At 38.4% G+C, this 12,290-nt stretch overlaps 1 long non-coding RNA gene across 1 annotated transcript in view; it reads left to right on the top strand.

Moving 5' to 3' along the window:
• LOC109267605 (uncharacterized) overlaps positions 1 to 12,290 on the top strand; it is a 114,808-nt gene that overhangs the window by 52,919 nt on the left and 49,599 nt on the right. Inside the window, exons 2-4 of the long non-coding RNA XR_002080195.2 lie at positions 1,057 to 1,202; positions 11,176 to 11,356; positions 11,613 to 11,673. This is a non-coding gene — a long non-coding RNA (uncharacterized LOC109267605). The remainder of the gene's footprint in view (positions 1 to 1,056; positions 1,203 to 11,175; positions 11,357 to 11,612; positions 11,674 to 12,290) is intronic.

The raw sequence follows: 12,290 nt of genomic DNA on the forward strand, positions 1-12,290 counted from the left end.
ATTTATTCCTAGGTATTTTATGTTTTTTGGTGCAATTGTAAATGAGATCGATTCCTTGATATCTCTTTCTGTTGCTTCATTGTTGGTGTATAGGAATGCAACTGATTTCTGTGCATTGATTTTATATCCTGAAACTTAGCTGAATTCATGAATCAGTTCTAGCAGTTTTTTGGTGGAATCTTTTGGGTTTTCCATATAGAGTATCATGTCATCTGCAAAGAGTGAAAGTTTGACCTCCTCCTGGCCAATTTGGATGCCTTTTTTTTGTGTGTGTTTTCTGATTGCAGAGGCTAAGACTTCCAATACTATGTTGAATAACAGTGGTGAGAGTGGACATCCCTGTCTTGTTCCTGACCTTAGGGGAAAAGCTCTCAGCTTTTCCACAGGAGTTCTTTCTTATGTCCAAATGAAATGGCTTCTATTGGCAAAGACTATGTTGTATTCATTTTTGTGCTTCTGCAATCTCTTGTGTTAGGCAACAATGCAGTACCCATATTATGTGTTTATTGACTGAATCAATGGCTAAATAAATGCTTTATTTTTGTCCCATTTTCTCATGTCTCTTAAGGAAAAGAAAAGCAGACCCCCCCCCCCATTATGATCAAGTCAGCCCTTAGTCTTCTCTTCTCCAAGTTAAATAACTGGAATTAATTTAACCTTTTCTCATAGAGCCTAATTTCCTTTCCTAATTAATCATCCTTACCATTCTCCTTTGAATCCACTTTAGCCTTTATACATCCTTTAAAAATTTATCACCAGTTGGACCCTCCATTACAATAAGGGCCTCATTAATTTAAAATATATTAGCTTCATTACTTTGTGGCTTATGTCCATTATTTGTAACCCAGTTTTTCTTGGACCACACAACCCTATGACTATTTCTGCCACACTGTAGGGTTTTGATAAATATTTGTGGAGTGACTGAATTTGGTCATGTTAATATTTGGTCTTGTTATATGCCTTTCTCCTTGAGAAAAGGTTACCAAGCTATGTTCTTATCTGGCCCAATATCTTACAGATGTAATGAAGACATCTCTTTTCTGCTTTTATTCAAAGGGCAAAGGAAACATCCTATTGACAGCCACAAGCTTTCATAATTGCATCCCCGTGACAATGAACACATTTCTACCAGGTCAAGCTTGCCTACCTGATCCTGTCTTCTCAATATCTTCTTTGAACAACTTCATGTGGTTGAATTCCTAGTAAGCCCATTATACCAAGCCTGTGGGTGTGATCAAGCACATTTGAATTCTAGTGGTGAATGCTGTGCTTACTCTGACACCTTTGTCCCATAATAATATCATATTACCTTTTTTAAAACATAGATATTATTTAGGTATTTAGATTTTTAAATTTAGTGAAAAGCAGGAACTGTGTTTCACTTACCTTGTGCCTTATACAAATGACTTGGCCATAGTAGGCACTCAAGTATTTGTTAAACTAAAGGCTCAGTGAGTGAATGCCTTTTTTAAAGCTTACATTAGTTCAGTGAGGGTGGTGTATTTAGTTTTACTAAAATAGCAAACAATAAATATTTGCCAATTTATTGAAGCTGCTATTCTTATGCCTTTGATACAGGAAATTTGGCAAATGTTATTATTTTAGCATTCTTGGATTCTATTTAATTCACAGTCTGTTATTATACCAAATAGATGTTGGTACTTTCCCAGTGTTTCCTAAACTGGGAGTTGACCCATAGGGAGATCATGGGCTGTTGTCAGGAAGTCACAGAGACAGCATCTCCAGTCCCCTGAATAGCTGCTTGGAGAAGAGGCAGTGAACTGTGGGTGACCCAGCATTCTCCACCTACTGCCTCCCCTCGGGCACTTCCTTTCAGATTTGTTGTGATACTGAGAGGGAGACCAGAGCTACTGCAGGATCTGTAAGATGACAAGTAAACTTACATTTTTGGGGACAGTTGATATGAGCCATGGAAAACCCAGGGGAGTCCACAGGATGAAAAAGTTTATGAAATCCTGGGGTGACCTCAGGCTGATGCTAATTGAATTCCCTTGACAAAGGATCTTAAATGATGTAGAGCAGTTACTGTTTTTAAATGAGTGCAGGGAAAACAGTTTTCCCAGGGTGTTTCATTGAAGACCAAAAGGTCACTCAGATTCTGCGGTTACAGTCATGTGCAAATCAGTCTTTGGATTAAGTTAGGACTTAATCCAAGGGATCTGGAATTAGAAGACTTGGGTTTGGCTTGGTAATTGTATTGTTCTTATTAGCTGAAAACAGTGTGATTTCATTTTAGCATCAAGGCTTAAAATGTGTCAAGCAAAACATTTGAATTTCTATTATTTTTAGCAGAAGAAGTTCAAAACAGTCTATACATCTACAGTCTATTAACGATTGGCAGCAGACTTGATTTATGTTTGTTGCACACCAGAGTGCAGACTTTTACCTTTCTCTGTGTTTTACACACCTCACAGAACAACCTCACTCAGACTTATGATGTCTCCCATCCCTGTAGATAGGGTTTTCTCAGGACATACATAGTTCATGTCCATTTTCTGCAGAAATTATTAGTAGCTCCCTGCCTATCATTCTCAAAAATGTCCTATAAAGAACTCTTTTTTGAATTCTAGACTGATGGGTCTTCTTAGACACCTCAACCTTGATATGACATCGACATTCTACCCTCTGTATGCCAATACTGAACTAACTATATCCTTGGAACTCCTTGCTTTCCTATATTCCTTGTTTCCCTTGTCACTCCCCAGCTCCTGTGATCTCCATATGCATGTTCCTCCCCCATTGAAATCCATGACTCTCTACTCTCATTGGAATTGTTGCCCAGAAACTTTCTGGGTACTTCTTCTCTTTCATTGAGGATTCTGGGTGAATTCTTGCTCACAATCTCTTCCCCTCCTAGTCCCACTATCTATCTGAATTACTTCAGTGTTCATTACATGACTGTGGCATGTAACACCATTGGTTGCCCAAAAGCCATCAGCTGTTAGGTTTTCATCCCAGACAAAGGAAATCTGCTTTTGTTTATGTCGGAATGTGCTTAGCTCCAGGAAGAACATAAATGCTGATATTTTCTAATTTGCTGGTTACTCTGTGGGTAATTCTAATGTGCAACCAGGCATAACAGTCATGGCTCCAAACACATCACAGTAATCTCAGTTCCCTTTGTAATGGTCCAAGGCTGCTCACACAACCCAGTTAGGGAATTTCTACAAAAGTTTTCTGGGAAAGTTTTGCTGTTATTATAAAGAAAAGAATTTTATAAGAAAAAGTCTTTTTGCCCTTTACTTTCCTTCTTTTTTGGATGCTCTCCGATGATGATGCTTTTAGCTGTTGTAGCCATCTGGAAACTCTAAAGTGGTAAGTCAACCTGCTGAGGATAGCAGGATAGACAAGGGTAAAGATCCTGGGTCTCTGATGCTACTGTTTAATCTATAAACCTAGAATCTGACTAACTCTGGAATTTAGGTTAGGATACTGTAAATATTATTATGTTAAAATCACTCTGTCAGGTCTTACATATTTGCTAAAAGCATACTTATGATAGATTTAACCTCCTTAGAGGCCAAAACTGGAGGTCAAAGAACTTTTTCTGTAAAAGGCCAGATGACAAATATTTTAGGTTTTGTGAGCCATATAGCATCTGTTGCAATTACTCAATGTTGCCATTGTAACACAAATGCAGGCAGAGACAATACATAAACAAATGAGTGTGGCTGTGTTCCAATAAATTGCTATTTACACAAATAAGCAATCAACCAGATTTGACCTGTGGGCTATAGTTTGGGGACCCCTGTCCTAAATCTTCATTAAGAAGTGAAGGAATCAGCTTCTAGAGGGCTAACTACATCTTTTGGTATTTTTTGGGAAAGATAAGATTAGCATCCTCTTCTAGGGCAGTGTAGGAAATTACTGCCGAATTGGGAATTGAGTACAGGGAATGCAAACAGACATGGATTACCTGGACTCAAAGGTAAGAGAAAGGACTATGGGGAGACAAGAACCTTAGGCAGGACTCCCATAGAGGTTTTACATAGTCATTAGTAATTCTAGAGATCTTTGTGTCATGTGAGTAGAGAGAAGGAGACATTACCTATATTACCAAAAGGTTTATGGAATTTCCTGAGGCATCAAAATCTATTTTGACTCAGAACTTCAACATTTGTTATTTGGAGAGAGAAAACTTTCCTGGGGTATATAAATGATGGTGGGAGGACAGAAGGTGTGACTGAGAATCTGATTTATCAGGTTGGGCTTCTGTGGGTCTCCTACTGAATGCACAGACTTTTCTTTCTGTAACGGTTGTATATAATGGACCAGTTTTTGCCATAAGATCTGGTCTTTCTTTGATAGAGGCACCACCTGGTTTTAATTTACTAATTCACACACATTTTGGAGGGAGCCTAATGCATGCTACTTGACATCTGCAAAGAGCCTTTGCTGGAATATGGTGGAAGTGTTCAGCTCTGTGTTGTTGGTATTTCCCTTGTGAGGTTTCTAGTTGGACAATGAGACTCAGTAGGGTTCCTGGTAGAAGAAAAGGAGCCCATTCTTTAATTCCATAAGTCCTCCACAATGGTCCAAGTAAATAGGGCAAGGTTGCTTTTTTCCCCTACTTTCCCATTAAGACTATCTTTGCTTATTTAAATTTGAATCTATTTGTGTAAAAATCGTGGAAGCACCATGGTTACCTTTAGGGAAAAGAAATGGGAGGCTGGGAAAGGAGGTCAGGGAGACTTAATTTTTTATTGAGTATGTATAATATTTGAAAATTCTATCAACTTATATTACTTTATCCAAAAAATTTCTTTTAATTACCTATATTTTTAAAACTGCTGGATGCATATCTGTCAGATAGGGTTGGTAGATGAAGCTAGGAAAGTACACTGTGAAATTCATTTCAGATCCTGATCCCTGCTGGGGACAACTATGTATTCTCACACATTTAGCTGTGACCAATGTTTATGATCATTTACAAAAGAGTGCATGCATCCTGGCTTGCCTATTCACACAAACTGCAACATAAACACTGATAAAATTACACACCATAGATCTATGAAGCTCATCCATTGGAACTTAATAGCTTGGTAATGTCAGTCCCAGTGCTTGCTAGAACCATAGCCCTTTGGCCCAGGCTGTCATTTTCAGGACTACAATTCTTGGCCTCCATCTGTCCATAGTTGACTAGTGAAAGTAGGAGCTGATGGTGCAGTTGAGTGGAGGCTAAAATTACACACATACAAATGTCATGAGATGGAAAAGGAGTGGTGAAGGGACTTGAACAAATAGAAGTTATAAAGGAGAATGAATCCATCAGTAGAAGTTTTGAGCTAGGTAAGTTACGGAGTTGATGTTGAGCCATTTAGTATTGGAGGAAAATTAAGAATCTGTACCACCATAGAAATATGATAATGATGTGATGTGATGGAGGTGTTAGCTAATACTATAGTGGTGATCATTTTGCAACACAGGCATACCTTGAAGATATTGCAGGTTTGGTTCCAGGCCACTGCAATAAAGTGAATGTCACAATAAGAGTCAAATTTTTGGTTTCCCACTGCATATAAAAGTTATGTTTACACTATACTGTAGTCTATTAAGTGTGAAATAGGATTATATCTTAAAATGTGCACACATTAATTTAAAAATACTTTACTGCTAAAAATTTCTAATCATCATCTGTGCTTTCAACAAGTTGTAATCTTTTTGCTGGTGCAGGGTCTTGCCTTGATGTTGATGGCTGCTGAGTGCTCAGAGTGGTGATTGCTGAAGGCTGGGGTAGCTGTAGAAATTTCTTAAAATGAGACAAGAATGAAGATTCCTACCTTGATTGATTCTTCCTTTCATGAATGATTTCTCTGTAGCATGTGATGCTATTTGGTAACATTTTACCCACAGTAGAACTTCTTTCAAAATTGGAGCCAATCCTCTTAAACTCTGCTGCTGTTTTATCAACCAAGTTTATGTAATATTCTAAATCCTTTGTTGTTGTTTCAACAATATTCACAACATCTTCACCAGGAGTAGATTCCATCTCAAGAAATCACTTTCTTTCCTCACCCATAAGAAGCAACTCCTCATCCGTTCAAGTTTTATCGTGAGGTTGCAGCAATTCAAATATAATAATGAAAAACTTTGAAATATTGTGAGAATTAGCAAATTGTGACACAGAGACATAAAGTAGGCAAATGCTGCTGGAGAAATGGTGCTGATAGACTTGTTCAATGCAGAGTTGCTGGAAATCTTAATTTGTAAAAAACTCAATTATCTACAAAGTGCAAGAAAGCAAAGCACAATAGAATGAGGTATGTTGTAGATAAGTGTATCAAATCAACATGTTGTACACCTTAAAATTACACAATATTATATGTCAATTATATGTCAATTAAGCTGAAAGGAAAAAGAATCTGTACCAAAAGAAAAAGAGGTACAGAGAGTAATCGAATACCTTCAATAGTATTGCCTTTACAGGGAAGATGTGTGTACTTTGCTGCAGAAGTCCCTAGAGTTTCCCCCAATGCAACTCCAGTCTTTGTGAAATTCACTTGTTTCTGTTCTTGGACTCTCATGAGGTATCTGTTTTTGTTTCTTTTTATAATTAATCTACTTTCCTTGACTTAGCCTGAGTGAGTCTGTGTTCTTTCTTTCCAAAAAACTTTATTTAAACTAATTGAAATTCCTGCTCTGGGCTTTAGTTGTTTTCACCCAAATAAAGAGTCTCTTTAGCTAGAAAGGCTAGGATCATCTTATCATCCTTAATGGTTACGCCATGAATCTTAAATTCATTATCTCATGTTGATGGAGAATATATAAAACAACTCCAATAACCAAATGATATTTCAAGATCAACAAGTAAAAAGTGCAAATGATATTATAGATTGAATATAAAAGAGAGTGTATATCTGGGAGGGAGAGGTCACTGAGTATAAGAGGAGAGTACAAAGAATCAGCCAGGGTCAACCCTGAAAAAAACTGAAAATACTTTTTCTGTCTATGTTTCTCCCTACCTTCTCCAGGCACACATCTTGCATTCTATGTCTATAACTCTTAGCTCCCACAACCACTCTTATTTGAGCTGCCATTGTTATAACCCATCTTTCTTCGTGCACACCTTGTTTTCATACGTCAAGAAAATTGGAAGCTCTCCAACACTCTAAGTAGAACCTAAATTTCTAGTGCTCAAGGAATTAGAAAAAGGTGAAAAAGCCCAAAGTTAGCAGATGTAAGGATATAATAAAGATAAGAGGAAAAATAAATAAAGTAGAGAACAGGAAAACAATAGAAAAGATTGATAAAACTAAGAGTTTTGATTCTTAGAAAAGATGAACAAAATTAACAAATCTTTAGCTACACAGAGTATTTTATTCTAGGTTTGAGATGCCTATAGAGCCCTGTAAGGTAATGTAAAGTAATGTAAACATAATGTAAACATACATTCTGTTTTAGTTAAGGCAGGGAAGACAGCTACTTGCTGTAAAAAACAACCCTCAGATTTCAGTGGCTTAACATAATACACTTCTCACTCATGTTACAGAGCAGATTAGGTGAGGGATCCAGTCCACTTCTACTCTGTGGTTCCACCATCCCCTAGTCCTCCACTCAATCATTTGCATTTGGCTAGAGGAGAATGTATGAAGAAAGAGTGTCCATTTAAAACCCTTTCAACCTTGGCTACTATGTCACTTGTTTACATTCCATTGGTTTAGATCCAACAGGGCTGGGAAAAGTAGAGCCCAGGAAGAAGAGAAGAACACAGATATTGATGAATACCAGAAATCTCTACTATGTGCTTTCCCCTATATTTTGGAAATGCCTTACCTAGTCAGTATTTTGTTTTCCACTTTTAGATAATCATAAGAAATATTTTTCAATGATAGAAAAGCCCCCGTAAAAATGCAGTGATAAGTGGCAACTGGCATTCCTATTAGTGATAGGAACAACCAGAGGTAAGGGTAAGAACTGTGACAAATAGGAGAACACATGCCCCATCTATTAGGAGTAGCCATTACTCAGCTCTGATTATTAGCATTAGGAAATATACACTCAGTTTTTCTAGATCTTACGATTTCTCAAATGAAGTGCCTGGTTTTGTATGTGAAATATCCCATTTTCAATATACAATCTCAATTATAAAATAAAAATTGCTCATTTTGGTTTCCTATAATTTATGAAGTAATTCTCAAGAGAAGTGGCAAATCAAAATTGTGTGTGTGTGTGTGTGTGTGTGTGTTAGAACCAACTGTATTGCATATTTTTATATACTTTCTATCATCTCTGTCTTCTCCCTCTACTCCCTATTTATTGCCCTTGGCCACCGTAAGGTATTAGCTGATATAAATGTAAGAGTCTGCCCCTAGGTATTTGCATCATAACAAAAGATCCTTGAAAACACACACACAAAAAAACCCTAAAGTAATGAATTTCCAACTATAAAATTTTATATATAACTATTAAGAATATTTTTCAGTAGGAACTGCCCCATGACCTTCCAATCACATCTTGTGGGTGGCATCCATTTTATCTGCTTATAGGAGTGTGTTGGTTGAAAAAGCCTTTAGTTCTGTAAGCATTAAGGTGTTAGATCACCATCCTCTGATGACCTGACTGACTGTGTTTAAAGCTCTAGAATGAGTTAGAATATCCTCACCACTCTCTGTTCAATAATCCTCGCCAATATTATTTGGCAAATGTCCGCTCTGTGAGCAGTGACTGGCACTATTATGGACTGAATTCTATTTCCCCAAAATTTGTATGTTGAAGACCTAATTTCCAATGTGACTGTATTTGGAGATAGGGCCTAGAAGGATGTAATATAGGTCAAATGAAGTCACAAGAGTGGGGCCCTATTACTAAGGTGTTGGTGCCCTTATAAGATTAAGAGATGCTATAGCTCACTCACTTGTGCTCGCCCTCTCTTCATGTGTGCACAGAAAAAGTCTGTGTGAAGACAGTGAGAAGGCTTCCATAAGCCAGGAAGAGAGGTTTCACTAGAAATCAACCCTACTGTCACTTTGAACTTGGACTTCTAGCCTCCAGAACTACAAGAAAATACATTTCTGTTGTTTAAGGTGCCCATCCGTGTTATTTTGTTACATCAGCCTGAGCACATGTCACCTGTGGTCTTAGAGTGTTAACGGGCTTCCATGAACATTTAACTTACTTTGGGAAATATGTGAAGACATGTTAGAACTGAAGCACAGATCTTTCAGAGGTTTCAACGTGATGGTTCACCAGAGACATTTGGCTTACGGGTTAATTTTTCTTAGCCCAGTCCCTTTAAAATGTGAATTGGAGTGTTTTTAAAGAGGCATGCATTCTCCAGTTTCCCACAGTTCCCAGTGCTCCTTATGTATCACTCATGACCCCCTCCACACATTTATTTTTAGCTTAGTCCCTGGAGACACTTGTATGACCTGGAATGAGCCCAAGTGTCCTTATTTTGCCAGTGATGAAGAGGTATTGGGAGGAGGTGACAGAAGTGACATAAGAGGTAGGAGGCAAGAAGGTAAGAACCTGGGCCTGGAAAGAAAGAGTGTAAGGAAATAGGATATCAGGCACAAGGCTTGTGTATAGGAAGTGGCCAATCCAACCAGGGCTGAAAAGACTCCTCTGGATTGGTGGGTAAATGGCAGGGTGGCAGAGCCTTCTCTTGGCCCTTTTCTTTTTCTGATGTTGGTAGCTCCTAGTACCTGATCTTCACATTGAGACCATAAAAATGCCAGATACTTGCTTCCCTAGCATTCCTTGCAGCTAGAGATGACCCTAAAACACACTTCCAATGAAACATAAAGGGAAATGTAACTGTTTTCTTCCCTCATGTAAAGAGAAAAATATATAAGCAGTGTCCCTGTCCCTTTCTTTTTCACTTTGGGTGCAGTTGGGTGAGTGAGTACAGTTGGGGCTGTACTGTACAGCACAATCATGGGGCAACTGGCTGGAGGATCAAAGCCAACATGTAGAAAAGTGTAGAGCAGAAATGTGGAAAGAGACTGGGTCCCTGGGAACATTATTGATCTACTGAACAACCACTAGGTCCGCCCAGCTTCAGGCTTTCTTGTTACATGAAATGTAGAGCAAACAAAAAGACAAAACAAAATAACAAAACCCTTTCTTCAGGCTACTTTCTGTTGGGCATTTTGCTAATTGTATCCCCAAACATCCTAACTGGTATACTTAGTGAGAACGGGTCCAATGGAGCAGTTCTAACCGAACTGGGCTAAGAGAAATTAATCTGTAGGCCAAAGGTATCTGGTGAACCATCACTTTGAAACCTCTGAAAGAACTCCAGTGCTTCAGTTCTAACTGGGATAGGAAGTGACAGCTGTGGTCCAATTAAACTGAAAGTGAAGGAGAGAGACAGTGGCTTGGCTGTGAAGTAAGGCAGAGAAAGAAGAGATTAAACCTACAACTTTCTTCTAAAAGGCAGTATATGTGAGGGTGAAGGGTGTAGACTCTGGATTCACAAAGACACTGGCTTAGATCCCAGTTCTACCTTTTGTTGTTGGGAACTGGTAATTTAATCTCTCTAAGCCTCTGGTTCCTTATCTGTAAAGTGGGGATTTAAGTGTCCTTATTTTGCTGCTGATGAAGAGGTACTGGGAGGAGGTGACAAAAGATGTGACGTAAGAGATAGGAGACAAGACAGGTAAGAACCTGGGCCTGGAAAGAAAGAGTGTAAGGAAATAGGATATTGGGCACAAGGCTCAAATACAGGAAATGGATTGTGTATACACAGAGGATTGTTGTTGCAAGGCTTAAGTGAGTTCACATAGGTGAAGCTCTTAGCACAGTGGCCAGAAGCTGTTCAGTACAGTTAGCTATGAGCTAGACCATCACTGACCTTTAGCCTTTTATATCTGCTCTTGCATATCTCCATCTGGATTGCCCCATACCTACCTCAGACTCCTGGTGCCTCCTCTCCCTTCTACCATATGCTCTTCCTTTCTGCTAATTAGGAAAATGTCTTGGGTGTAGCAGAAAGACATGTGGCATGCCGTGTGAAGCTACATGTTTGGGCTTGGATAGATTTAATTCACAGAGTATGCTATGTGCTGTCTGGTTCTCCAAGAAACCCAATAGAAGCTGATCTCATCCTACTGATTGAATTTGATGACATGCTTATCATTTCCTTTTACAGTTTTTATGGTCCAGAATGACTCTGTTGCCAATATCTTCTGATAGAGGGAATTACTTTTCCAGGCAGTGCAATCATGCTATTTATCAAAAGAAACACTGGACAATCACAGTGGACTTCAGCGCTGTGTCCTGAGCCATCATCTGGCCAACTCTCGGCAAGAAACTTCTTTGTTCTTTAGAGACTGAGCTCTATCCCCAAGCACTAACAGAATCGAGATGGAAGAAGTTGGAATTCTTCATCTTGGTATGTAAAGAATAACTTACTGTTTATGCATATTAAGGGACATTTTTAAAAGAAGCAATTGTAGGATGTTTTGTCCCTGTCTCGCCTGATCTCTGAGGTCACCTGACCTCTCCATTTTAACCTTGGTTTTTTACATGAGGGGTGTTTGTACTCTATGTTTATGAATCTGTATCTATTAAAACAAACACTTTATGTGTAATTCATTCATTTATTCAATATTTACTGAGTGCCTACTATGGTCCTGGCATTGTTTTAGGTGCTGTGACACAGTGAGGTTCCTGCTCCCAGGAAGCTGAACCCTGGCCTTGAGATACATGGTAGGACAGACATGGGTTGAAGGCACTGGGGTGCAGCAAAGGGGAATGTTCCAGGAAACAAATGGCAAAATTGTTCTGAAAGGAACACTGGGTGTAGAACCTACATTTCTTAAAGTGTCAAGGATGCTATAAAACAAATATCAATTTTTCTATCATACTTCTAACTATACCATTTACTATAGCATTGAAATATTCAGAGCTCCTATTTAAATCAGAAGCTGTTATGCAATCATTTCTGAATGAAGGCAGTAATGATTAGTTATAATATGGTTTATTATATGAAATTAGTAAAACCTGAGGCCTCAAAACATAATATGCACCATAAAATCCTGATACAATGTGGTTAATCTATTCTTTGGGGTTAGCTCAGTCCCCCTCAATTATCATTATAAAAAGCTTTCACTCCAACTAGAAGAAAGAGCAGCTTAATTTGTAAAAGAGTTCTATATGCTGCTGCCTTAGTTAAACAAAGACAGAAAAGCAGGAGGATGGAATGTGGATTTGGTGAAACACTGGCATAGAATACAAAGCAGCAATGAGTCCTTAATATAAATGCATTCCACTTTAATAATTACAGGTGAAATGAACTATTTTGGGGGAAGAATAATGGGAATGAA

Source organism: Panthera pardus, unplaced genomic scaffold (assembly GCF_024362965.1).
Source record: "Panthera pardus isolate Hobbes unplaced genomic scaffold, ASM2436296v1 HiC_scaffold_2, whole genome shotgun sequence".
Taxonomy (NCBI): domain Eukaryota; kingdom Metazoa; phylum Chordata; class Mammalia; order Carnivora; family Felidae; genus Panthera; species Panthera pardus.